Source organism: Giraffa tippelskirchi, chromosome 1 (genome assembly GCF_054371585.1).
Source record: "Giraffa tippelskirchi isolate mGirTip1 chromosome 1, T2T-mGirTip1v1.2.pri, whole genome shotgun sequence".
In the NCBI taxonomy this organism is placed as follows: Eukaryota; Metazoa; Chordata; class Mammalia; order Artiodactyla; family Giraffidae; genus Giraffa; species Giraffa tippelskirchi.
Window position 1 is genome coordinate 48,013,571 of NC_137275.1, and position 13,854 is coordinate 48,027,424.

General features: G+C 38.4%; 1 protein-coding gene across 2 annotated transcripts in view; it reads left to right on the top strand.

Moving 5' to 3' along the window:
- The window catches only part of GABRA2 (gamma-aminobutyric acid type A receptor subunit alpha2), a 130,758-nt gene that overhangs the window by 35,554 nt on the left and 81,350 nt on the right, over positions 1-13,854 (top strand). The window lies entirely within an intron of this gene.

Genomic DNA, 13,854 nt, shown 5'->3' on the forward strand with positions numbered 1-13,854 from the left:
CAGTCTGTTATTCCATGTCGAGTTCTAACTGTTGCTTCCTGATCTGCATGCAGGTTTCTCAAGAGGCAGGTCAGGTGGTCTGGTGTTCACATCTCTTTAAGAATTTCCACAGTTTGTTGTGATCCACACAGTCAAAGGCTTTGGCATAGTCAATAAAGCAGAAGTAGATAATTTTCTACTTCTAGGCCGGGCCGGGTGGCAAGAATACACAGAAGAACTATACAAAAAAGATCTTCATGATCCAGATAATCACGATGGTATGATCACTCACCCAGAGCCAGACATCCTAGAATGTGAAGTCAAGTGGGCCTTAGGAAGCATCACTATGAACAAAGCTAGTGGAGGTGATGGAATTCCAATTGAGCTATTTCAAATCCTCAAAGGTGATGCTGTGAAAGTGCTGCACTCGATATGCCAGCAAATTTGGAAAACTCAGCAGTGGTCACAGGACTGGAAGAGGTCAGTATTCGTTCCAATCCCAAAGAAAGGCAATGCCAAAGAATGCTCAAACTACCACACAATTGCACTCATCTCACATGCTAGTAAAGTAATGCTCAAAATTCTCCAAGCCAGGCTTCAGCAATACGTGAACCGTGAACTTCCAGATGTTCAAGCTGGTTTTAGAAAAGGCAGAGGAACCAGAGATCAAAATGCCAATATCCGCTGGATCATCGAAAAAGCAAGAGAGTTCCAGAAAAACATCTATTTCTGCTTTATTGACTATGCCAAAGCCTTTGACTGTGTGGATCACAATAAACTGTGGAAAATTATGAAAGAGATGGGAATACCAGACCATCTGACCTGTCTCTTGAGAAACCTGTATGCAGGTCAGGAAGCAACAGTTAGAACTGGACATGGAACAACAGACTGGTTCCAAATAGGAAAAGGAGTACATCAAGGCTGTATATTGCCACCCTACTTATTTAACTTATATGCAGAGTACATCATGAGAAATGCTGGGCTGGAAGAAACACAAGCTGGAATCAAGATTCCCGGGAGAAATATCAATAATCTCAGATATGACGATGACACCACCCTTATGGCAGAAAGTGAAGAAGAACTAAAGAGCCTCTTGATGAATGTGAAAGAGGAGAGTGAAAAAGTTGGCTTAAAGCTCATTGTTCAGAAAAGTAAGATCATGGCATCTGGTCCCATCACTTCATGGGAAATAGATGGGGAAACAGTGGAAACAGTGTCAGACTTTATTTTTGGGGGCTCCAAAATCACTGCTGATGGTGATTGAAGCCATGAAATTAAAAGACGCTTACTCCTTGGAAGGAAGGTTATGGCCAACCTAGATAGCATATTTAAAAGCAGAGACATTACTTTGCCAACAAAAGTCCGTCTAGTCAAGGCTATGGTTTTTCCAGTGGTCATGTATGGATGTGAGAGTTGGACGGTGAAGAAAGCTGAGCGCTGAAGAATTGATGCTTTTGAACTGTGGTGTTGGAGAAGACTCTTGAGAGTCCCTTGGACTGCAAGGAGATCCAACTAGTCCATCCTAAAGGAGATCAGTCCTGGGTGTTCATTGGAAGGTCTGATGTTGAAGCTGAAACTCCAATACTTTGGGCACCTCATGCGAAGGGTTGACTCATTGGAAAAGACCCTAATGCTGGGTAGGATTGGGGGCGGGAGGAGAAGGGGACCACAGAGGATGAGATGGTTGGATGGCATCACCGACTCGATGGACATGGGTTTGGGTGGACTCCGGGAGTTGGTGATGGACAGAGAGGCCTGGCGTGCTGCGATTCATGGGGTCGCAAAGAGTCGGACATGACTGAGCGACTGATCTGAACTGAGATGATTTTCTGGAACTCTTTTGCTTTTTCGATAATCCAGCAGATTTGGCAATTTGATCTCTGGTTCCTCTGCCTTTTCTAATACTAGCTTGAATATCTGGAAGTTTACGGTTCATGTACTGTTTGTTGAAGGCTGGCTTGGAGAATTTTGAGCATTACCTTGCTAGCATGTGAGATTAGTGCAATTGTGCAGTAGTTTGAACATTCTTTGGCATTGCCTTTATTTAGGATTGGAATGAAAACTGACCTTTTCCAGTCCTGTGGCCACTGCTGAGTTTTCCAAACTTGCTGGCATATTGAGTGCAGCACTTTCACAGCATCATCTTTTGGATTTGAAATAGCTTGACTGGAATTCCATCACCTCCACTAGCTTTGTTCATATTGATGCTTCCTAAGGCCCACTTGACTTCACATTCTAGGATGTCTGGCTCTGGGTGAGTGATCATACCATCGTGATTATCTGGATCATGAAGATCTTTTTTGTATAGTTCTTCTGTGTATTCTTGCCACCTCTTCTTAATATCTTCTGATTCTTTTAGGTCCATACCATTTCTGTCCTTTATTGAGCCCATCTTTGCATGAAATGTTCCCTTGTTATCTCTAATTTTCTTGAAGAGATCTCTAGTCTTTTCCATTCTATTGTTTTCCTCTATTTCTTTGCACTGATCACTGAGAGAGGCTTTCTTATCTCTCCTTGCTTTTCTTTGGAACTCTGCATTCAAATGGGTATGTCTTTCCTCTTCTCCTGTGGTTTTCGCTTCTCTTCTTTTCACAGCTGTTTGTAAGGCCTCCTCAGACAGCCATTTTGCTTTTTTCCCTTTCTATTTCTTGGGGATGGTCTTGATCCCTGTCTCCTGTGCAATGTCACAAACCTCTGTCCACAGTTCTTCAAGCACTCTGTCTATCAGATCTAATCCCTTGAATCTATTTCTCACTTCCACTGTATAATCATAAGGAATTTGATTTAGGTCATACCTGATGGTTTTGAACTGTGGTGTTGGAGAAGACTCCTGAGAGTCCCTTGGCCTTCAAGGAGATCCAACCAATCCATCCTAAAGAGATCAGTGCTGGTGTTCATTGGAAGGAACGATGTTGAAGCTGAAACTCCAATACTTTGGCCACCTCATGCGAAGAGTTGACTCATTGGAAAATACCCTGATGCTGGGAAGGATTGAGGGCAGGAGGAGAAGGGGACAACAGAGGGTGAGATGGCTGGATGGCATCACTGACTCGATGGACATGAGTTTGGGTAAACTCTGGGAGTTGGTGTTGGACAGGGAGGCCTGGTGTGCTGCGATTCATGGGGTTCCAAAGAGTCGGACACGACTGAGCGACTGTACTGAACTGAACTGAATGGTCTAGTGGTTTTCCCTATTTTCTTCAGTTTATGTCTGAACTTGGCAATAAGGAGTTCATGATCTGATCCACAGTCAGCTCCTGGTCTTGTTTTTGCTGACTGTATAGAGCTTCTCCATCTTTGGCTGCAAAAAATATAATCAATCTGATTTCGTTTTTGACTATCTGGTGATGTCCATGTGTAGAGTCTTCTCTTATATTATTGGAAGAGGATGTTTGCTATGAAAAGTGCATTCCCTTGGCAAAACTCTGTTAGCCTTTGCCCTGCCTCATCCTGTTACTCCAGGTATTTCGTGACTTTCTACTTTTGCATTCCAGTCCCCTCTGATGAAAAGAACATCTTTTTTGGGTGTTAGTTCTAGCAGGTCTTGTAGGTCTTCACAGAACCGTTCAACTTCATCTTCTTCAGCATTACTGGTTGGGGCATAGACTTGGATTACCGTGATATTGAATGGTTTGCCTTGGAAATGAACAGGGATCATCCTGTTGTTTTTGGGATTGCATCCAAGTACTGCATTTTGGACTCTTTTGTTGACTATGATGGCTCTTCCATTTCTTCTCCTAAGGGATTCTTTCCCATAGTAGTAGATATAATGGTCATCTGAGTTAAATTCACCCATTCCAGAAAAAAAAAAAGAAAGAAAAAAGGCAAAGATAATTACAAGGTTTTACCCAAATCATCAGCAAGGATTGTCATAAGTATTAAGATGGTTGGATGGTGTGACCGACCAAATGGACATGAGTTTGAGCAAACTCCAGGATATAGAGAAGGACAAGGAAACCTAGTGTGCCGCAGTCCAGGGGGTCACAAAGAGTCAGACTCACACACCTTCGTGTTTGAACAGCAATTATTATTTTACAATTTGTGGCTTTTTGCTTTATACACTTAAAAAAGAACAGTGAACTCACTTTTAAGTGTTTGTAACTTGCACAAAGAATTTGTAAGTCTCCACAGCACTGCAAAAATGACATGTACCCAGTTGGTGCTAAATAAATTATTTTTGAACCTTTGAGGAGTAAGGGGACAGCTCTACTTGTAAGAGAAAATAGTAAGGCATGAAAAGCTAATATTGCCTTTCGGAGAATATCTTCTTTTACTCTACAGCTTGGTCTAGGTCTGGCCTGCCTCTTCACTCCCCATTAAAGTATCTGATCCAGGCATTCTGCTCCAGCCATTCTCCAAGGTCAATATGGTTCACGATAGCCTTCTTGATTGCCGAAAATGGTCCCTCTTGTTACGTAGCCTTAGTAATTACTCTGGCTTTATTGTTCTCTGACCATACAGAGACAGGTGCTGTACAGTCAAAAGACATGGACAATGGATGAAATTGCCTCACTAAATAAGTCCAAAATGTCTGTCTAAAATTTTCCTTTCCTGGGCTCAGTTCTTCTGAACCCTCAAAGAAGGTCTTGGTTCTTCTATTTATGTGGTGATATGTTCTTCGAAACTAAAGAGGACTGCCACAATACTTTCTGGAAATAATATATTTCATTTCTGTATCAGATTTATATTTGTGTGAACATTTACAGATGGGTGTTATAAAAACTTTCACACTGAGAAAAGAAGGAAACATTATTACTTCTGGGAGAACCAAAGGAAAAATAAATTACATAGCTTACTTACTATTTCTGTTTTTTTTTTAAATCATAATCAGTGAGTCACAAATATAAGCAAACTACTGAGACCCAACAGTTGTAAATAAAGTTCAGAAATGTAATGTCAGCTCCTTACAAATGGGAGAGCTGGGTGAGAGGAGTATCAGGGCACAAGTGAAATGCTTTGCTTTAGCTACATCTGTCCTCATGACTATAAACTGGATGTGTTTTTTTTGCATGAGGTATAAAGGCTCATTTATCAATAATTCTCTTCCCTTAGAGCAAAAGGCTGAGTCCCATGTTGTGAGCTCAACGAAGGCAACATGGGGTGAATTTTTCTGAGCTATGAGCTGGGATTGTATTCATATCACAGCTGCCTTTTAAAACTGCCTGGAGAGCTGCAGCAGCAGTTTAAAAGACTACCAGGAATGGCAGGAACAAGAAAGGGTAGACAAGAGTAGGAATCATTTTCTGGTAAAACCCCAAATGTATCAAACCACAAGTTTATATCACAAATACTTGTATAGGAAATGGTGCTGGAAACTGAATTTAAGACAGTGGGGAAAATTAACTACTCATAACAGTGTATGAGAGCAGAGAAGGAAAAAAAGATAAAATTTAAATGCAAATCAAAAATGGAATGAAGCAATGTGAATATTTACATGAAATATTTTATGGAAGAGATATGGTCAGAGCTGAGATATTAAAAGTATGTGTGCCGATGCCAAGTCGCTTCAGTCATATCCAACTCTGCGACCCTATGGACTGTAGCCTGGCATGCTCCTCTGTGCGTGGAATTCTCCAGGTGAGAATACTGGACTGGGTTGCCATTTCCTCCTCCAGGGGATCATTCCAATCCAGGGATCAAACTTCCGTTGCAGGCAGATCCTTTACTGCTGAGCCACGGGGGAAGCCCAATCAAAGGTATACTATAGATTAATAAAAAGTAGATTTAATTTTTTATTTCAAATATGGTCTGTAATCACTATCCTTGAAAGTTCAGTTTTTCATGCACTAGTCTTGCAAATATATATATATATATATTTCTTTTCAAATATTATGACTTTAAAAATTTTGACTGTAAAAAATTTTCTCATATCTCTACTTCTTTAGTAGTGACTGTCTAAAATAAAAAAAAAACATTTTTATGTTCTGAAAAATATGTAAACATGGTTAGGATTCAGGGAAAGATCTAGAACAAAGTAAAATAATGTTTTGATTCACAAGAGAATTTGCATTAAATTGAGTGCTTTCTGACCAGATGTAGGTGTATCACTCAAAACAGTTTTGAAAGACCACCAGAGATTTCTATCATCAATGTAAGTTCATAGTTATCATTTTTTGTTCAACCTTTCATTTATCTACTGCATCCAGTGAATCTTTTTTGTTAAGTTCTTTCTGCTACATTTCTGTCCTCACTTTGAAGTCTAAAACCTATGCTGTAGTCTTAGAATTTCTCCCTAATTAGAAGTCTAGATCTCCTATAATTGCATCAAAGGGGCCTATCATAAGAGTTGATAATCATTAAATTTATTTATTTATTTACTTGTTTACTTGTAACTAGGATCCCTGGTGGCTCAGAGGTTAAAGCATCTGCCTCCAATGCGGGAGACCTGGGTTCGATCCCTGGGTTGGGAAGATCCTCTGGAGAAGGAAATGGCAAACCACTCCAGTATTCTTGCCCGGAGAATCCCATGGACGGAGGAGCCTGGTAGGCTACGGTCTACGGGGTCGCAAAGAGTCAGAAACGACTGAGCGACTTCCCTTCCTTCCTTCCTTACTTGTAACTGTGAGGCCATGAGAATTGAGTTGAAACCATGAGAAATGAGTTGAAATGATAGAAGGGAAAGATTCTGAGTGCAAAATAAAGCAATTTTAAAATTTTTAAAAATTTAAAAAGAAGCATATACTATAAATAGAAGGATAGCTCAGGAAGCCTTCTCTGGCTCCCTGGTTTTGAGTCACTGCTCTTCATACCATCAGCCACCTACTTCCTCCTGACACCACAACTTATGCTGTTTGATTGTTTTTACTGTTTATACATGCTTCATAGACAATCATCTCTTTACTTGTTTCTTTCCTTTCAAAGATCTTGATGACTACATACTATGTCCTTTATATGTCTTTTATCTATGTGTTGTTACAATATGCAGTGTAACAATCAACTCAATTACGGTTTTTTTGAAGGAAGAAAAACAGGAAGAAAGAAAGGAGGAAAGAAAGAACATTTATTTATCAATTTCTCAGTATCTTTTTACATGTAGCCCTCTTCAGAAGTTATACTTCAATAAAAATTAATTTTAGAAAAGTTCCAGATTTAAGGTAGAATGATATAAGGCTTTTGATTTAAATATGGGGCAGTTCAACACCAAAATTTATATATTGGTGTGTGTACATACATACACATAAATATATACATATATCACACACACACATATATACACACACCAACATATAATATATATATATATATATATATATATATACCCAAACCATACACATACACACACATATATATAAATGCAAGTATGTATACATACTAATATGAAACATATATATTCTACATATATATGACAGAATAAAAAGTTGAGACGACTTTATATGTTGTGAAAGTAGCACTAACTATTTAACTGGACTGTAGATTTCCTTATAATTTTTATACATTATTATATCTCCTCAAATATGTAACTTGAGACTGGTACATGACAAGTGTGTAATAAATACATATAATGTGTTTCTACTGGCACTACTCAAGATACCAAAAAATCTTAAATTAAATTGAAAATTATTTGATTGGTTTTTGAATGGCATTTATTTTAATAATCATTTATTGGAATGGTTATTAGCATGGAATTTTTAAGCCAGAAAAAAATGTCTGAGTATAGTTCTCTCTCTAAGTAGGTGTTGAATTTGGATGAGGTAAAATGAATATAATTATGCACAGTTCACAGGGTGATCATGAAAATATGTATAAAAATTTAACCCAGTCCATGCATATAGTAAATGTTTAATAGGTGATAAGTTTCTTTTATTATCACACAATGGGAATTTAAGTGATAGGACGAGTACTTAAGGGTTGCTATATAAATTTCTAAAAGTTCCTAATTACATGTTAGGTGTAGAGTAATCATAACATTTTCCAAAGCACACATTGTCAGGAAACAGCATCCCATTGATGGGTGATGAAGTGAATTACTTTAGGAGATTTCTTTTTTCCTGTTATACTAATGTAGACCAAATTTATTTTTAAGAAGAAATTGATACTATTATCAAATTAGAATATCAATAAGCTCCATTTTATAAGTACAGAGTTTCTTTTTGAAGCTGATCCAAGAGATTCATCATGGCTCAACTGGGTAAAGAATCCGTCTGCAATATGGGAGACCTGGGTTAGATCCCTGGGTTAGGAATATACCCTGGAGAAGGGAAAGGCTACCTGCTCCAGTATTCTGACCTAGAGAATTCCATGGGCTGTATAGTCCATGGGGTCGCAGGGTTGGACACGACTGAGCGACTTTTACTTTCACTTTTCAGGAGATTCAGGGAAAGATAGCAAAAGTTTGTAATACTGCCAACAAGTCTCTTCATGCATTTACCTTTAGGATATTGTAGATTAAAAACACTAGGTTGTTGAATACGAGAACTGAACTCTATTAGAAACAAAAGCAAATGATTTTATGTGTTTAACATTTAAATCTGAAACCTTGCCTTAATTTTTCCCCATTTATAATTAATTTAACTCTGCAATCTACCATCATTTTCCTATGTGTAATTTGTTCCAGATTATCCATAGGTGTAAAGATAATATTTTATCTCGTATTTGAGTATGGCAGGATTCATATGGCCTTATCCTTGATCATAATCTTCTGTGATTATCATTTTGTGATGCTCTATGATGGTCCTTATTATTTATATAGAGCAAACTGCTGGGAGCTGTTGGGTCATTAGTAGAGTGGGAAAACACCCAACCATGTAACAACTCCTCATGCATTAGAAGTTACAATATGATTTGACCCTTTCATTTGAAGGCGTAAAAACTTCTGGAACCAACAGAAAGGCTATTAAATTTCCCAGGGATGGCAAGGGCAACTTTATAGAAAGTGTTATTTGAGTTTATTTTTTAAGAACAAGGTTTAAACGAGAGGACATTTTATATAGAAGACTCCCCCCAGTGGCTCAGCTATAAAGAACCCACCTGCCCATGCAGGAGACTCAGGAGACATGAGTTCCATCCTTGGGCCAGGAAGATCCCCTAGAGAAGGAAATGGCAACCCTCTTCATCATTCTTGCCTGGAAAATCCCATGGACAGAGAAGCCTGGCAATCTACCTCAGAGTCGCAAATATGTCTGAAATGACTTGGCGACTAAACAACAACAATTTTATAGAGAGGAAAGAGCAAGTTACTCCTCCACCCCCCCCCAAAAACTGAAAGGAGATGACATGAAATTGAGCATGGTTATGGCTGAGGTACACCATGTGGGGCAAGATTGGCTCGATTGGAAAGATGATGAAGGTCATGAAGGAGCTGATGTGCTATGCCATGATTTTCAAACTTGGTCTTTAGAGAAAGGACAGTCATTGAGGAAAATTTTGATCAAAGAGACATCACATATTTTTTTACTAGTAGTGTCATGGAGGCTATATAGGAGTTGGTAAGACCAGAAGCAGTAAAGCTAGAAGAGGCCATTCCAGATATCATTGCCAGGGAGGATGGAGAGGGGAGGAAAAAGTCAAGAACTGTAGGAAATAGAGTCAGCAGAACCTGGTCAACAATTAAAATGCTGAATATGAGGAAGAAGTTCAGACTGAGACTATACTGACAAAATGATGGTGCCTTTTACCAAGTTTAGAAACAGAGGAGGCAGAATTTTGAATATTTAAAGCCATGGCCTACACGAGCTTTTGAAATTGTATTTTCAATGTCTGTACTTCTATTACATTTGAATACTTTCTACACAGTAGTAAAAAAAGAACTGCAAAATTACTTTTCAGAGTAAATGAAAATATTGCTGTCCACAGCAGTGTTCTGTGAGGATGGTGAAAACGTCATAAAAGAAAAAGTCAACTAGCATATTTTAACTTAAGCACCTTATTTTATAGTAAATAAAATGAATAGTGAAATTCTTTGAATCCTTTGTATTAGAGAAATATATATAATATATATACATATATATGAATTGTAGCCCTTAGTGCATTAAGAATACTCCATTTATGTTGATTTATAAAATAATTCTTTATGTTAAAAAGATAAAAGCTTATCCTTGTTATATATTGGCTTACATGCATTCTCAGTTGCTTCAGTCGTGTCTCTGCAACCCCATGGACTGTATCCCGCCAGGCTCCTCTGTCCATGGAATTCTCCAGGTGAGAATACTGGAGTGGGTAGTTATGTCCCGATCTTCCTGACCCAGGGATTGAACTTGCATTTCCTGAAGCCCCTGCAATGCAGGTGGATTCTAAAGAATCCATTGCTGAGTCACTGGGGAGTTCCCATTGTATATTGTACATGAGATTATTTATTTTTTAATATGTATTGGAGCAAAATGTAAACTTATATCAGCATAGTTTATAAATTCTCATAACTTAGTTGGTAAGCTGGTTTCTATTAGTACTTAGAGAACAATTTTGGATTTTGAGTTGGTGATTAATAATCTCCATATTTCTAACTAACCCAGGGGCACTAGATCTCTAATAACCTGTGCCCAGGCTGCACTTTGACCTCTTAGGGTTCTAGGGCATCCCATATACTCTGGATGCCATTCTTAACAGCCTGGTATGGGATGGGGCACTAGAATCTCCTCACAAGAGACTCTTAACATGCAATAGCAGAAGTGAGAACTTCGAGAATTCTTCATTTTTTCCCTTGTCAGAGTCCCAAACTGAGCATGGAGCCATGACTTGATGAAACATTACCTCGAGGAACATAAATTGCTCCTGGTACCACTAGCAGCTTCCCTTTGGAAACATTCTCTCCCTTGTCTATCAGTCAGGGGGTGTCTCTGGACTGTACTTAGTAAGCCCTGAGTAGCTATTTGTTAACTGAACCAAACGGTCCCAGTAAATCCATGAGAATCAATGTTCATTCATTCTCCTCTTCCTTTTTCTGTCTGATTTCCTGTACTGGTGCTTTGGGGAGAGACGAATATCTTCAGCTTCCTCACCAGAGTAAGCTGAATCATTACATAGCGAAGGAAGACATTTCAAAGAGAGACACAAATCTTCTATCTGCCAATGGTTCTAAGGACCAGAACAGTCCCAAATCCTGTTGAGGATAGATAAACTCTCCAGTGATATCAAAATCAGATTGATTTGAAACCCATAATCAGTGACTGTCATGATGGGGTATGTTTAGTTTATCCTTTGAGGACTTGGTATCCTGTCCATAAACATGCAGACAACTTGATCTTGTTTAAGTGTGCTAGTGTTAGATGCTCAGTCATGTCTGACTCTTTGCAATCCCATGGACTGGAGCCCTCCAGGCTTCTTTATCCTTGGAATTCTCCAGACAAGAATACTGGAGTGGGTAGCCATACTCTTCTCTAGGGGATCTTCCTGACACGGGGATTGAACCCAGGTCTCCCATATTGCAGGCAGATTCTTTACCATCTGAGCCACCAGGGAAGCCTTTGATTCTTGTTTGGGATCCCTAGATGGGCTATACTTTTTAAATTAATGCATTTTCATTAGGGAGGAAAAATAAAAGTAGATAAACAAAACTAGAAGAACAAACAGAATATATAAAAATTCGAAAATTTAGAAGCATCAGGCATCTCATACTGAGAGGAAATTTCATGTATTCAATATATGTTTATGTTTCATGTTTCCGAATCATTGCAAGGAATCAAAGACCAAAACTTAGAACTACTGTGAAAAGTGATTGTATGAAAACACAGTTCATACTGATTTTATTCTTCTTCTTAACTCTTTCTGATTTTATGTGCACTGTATTTATCAAACATATGTTGAGTATCTACCATTAATATCAAAATTATAGGGGTGAAGACAGTAGAGCTTGTTGTTTGGATGATTAGCTCCAATTAATTAATATCTTTTAATACAACTAATATCTTTCCCAAGTCCTTAATTATTATTATCTTTTCTTCTTAGAGTAAGTGAATGATATTTGATACACAATCATTTGGGAAGTGATATCAACAGACACTAGTTGAGGAAGGACAAAATGATACAAGGAGGACAGCCAAAGCAGGGTACCATCATGAGCAGGTGACTGCTGAGTGCAGTTGGGGTTTCATCCCATGGAGGTCATCTGGGAAATGATGTAGAGCATGCCTGAAAGTTGTGTCCATTGAGAGGGAGACAAAGTTGAGTTATATTTCCTCCAACTCATCAGTCATTGGTTGATGGCTGTTCCCAGGAGCACAGACTTTTCTACAATTCCTTTCCGCCCTGTGCAGCCAGCAAAAGCCCTCAAGCAGAGAATTACAGGAGCTTGCAGCAGAACATCCCAGCATGGCGAGGAATCATGATTGTCAAGGGGATATGGACAAAGGGCTAGCAGCAGATGCTCCACTGGTCTTCTATGGATGTATACTATTGTAAATGTTGTTAATGTAATTATTGAAACTATCAAATTTTGACTTGGAATTGTCATTTATTTTAGTAAAAGTGATGGAACAGATATTTTGCATGTAACTCAGAATTTCTCACCTCTCCAGGAACTTTCCTGCCACTAGACCTGAAAACCTACTTCCACTTATTTCAACACTCTTCTCACTTGACATAATTAAGGATAGTCCCTCCTCCTTCCCTCCGTGTATATGTTGTGAGCCTTTTTAATGAATGCATTACATGCTTACTCAGGAATATTTCTCTTTTATTGATCTTTTCTTCTAAAAATTCAGCTGCTCCCTTAGCCCCTTCTTTCTGCATTGGCAGATGCTTAACTATCTTCTACCTTAAACCATCAGGCAAACAACTGTCTCTCCACTCCCCTCACCTTCCCCTGTTGCTAGAGTCCCCTTCTCCTTCACAATCAAGCTTCTCAAAGAGTGTACAAAATCACTCCAACCTTTTCCTCATCTAGAACTTCCCTCTCTCCAAGCTGGTCACTGCACACATTCTTTATTTTACTGATGGCTCCCAGGTCTCTAACTTCAGTTACTATTCCATACCTCAGATTACTGGATATCTTAGCAGCAGTGACTGCATAACTCATTTCTTCACAGGGGTGTAAGTTGCCTTTGTAAGACTAATCTCTAGTTTTCGGGACACTTTATTTTCCTCTACTTTTTTCGAACATGCATAACAGGAGAATATCCCTTGCAATATGTACGTTCTTTAACTGTATTTATGAAGTCAATGAACTTTGAAATCATTTTCTTTAGGATAACTTTGCATATCTGTGTTCTGTGTCTTGAGGTGTTTCTCTTACTGCTTAGAGCTTTGAGGGTAATCTTATTTTTCTCTCTTTAGATTATTAGTTGGCACCTCATTCCATTCACTAGGATGACCATATTCTACCTTACTTTTTACTTGTCATATGGCATGTGAGTGGGTATTCTTTCATATTCTTAGCATGAATATTTTCATGTATTTTTATCGTCACTCTTTTCTAACTTAACTCCAAACTGAGGAGAATACTTCCATTTGCCTATATTTGGTGATATAGGTGATATTTGCCTACATTTTAATTTCTCTCCTCTGGAACATTTTAAGTCAATAACTATAATGACTAAAATTTTATTCAGTTGTTTGAGTAAATGTGAGAGTATGATTGATTTGGTATAAGTAAGAGGAAAAAACATATAAAAGTCAGACCCAGGACCAGCTATATAAGTTTTGAGACCCAGTCCAGGATGAAAGTGTAGGGTGCTTTATTCAGAACATAATTAAGCATTTCAGGGATGTGGAAAGAGAACATTAGATCAAGCACAGGACTCTTCTGAGCACAGAGACCTGTGTGACTGCACAAATTGTATAGCTATGGAGCAGACCCTGTATAGATGTTTGGGGGCAGGTGGCAGCTGAGAATTAACTTTATAGATGAGTTTCAAGTGAGTTTTATAACAAAATTTCATGAGTACCATTTTTTGGAATAAAATAGTATGTAAAATAATAAAGTTGAATGAATATATTTATTTG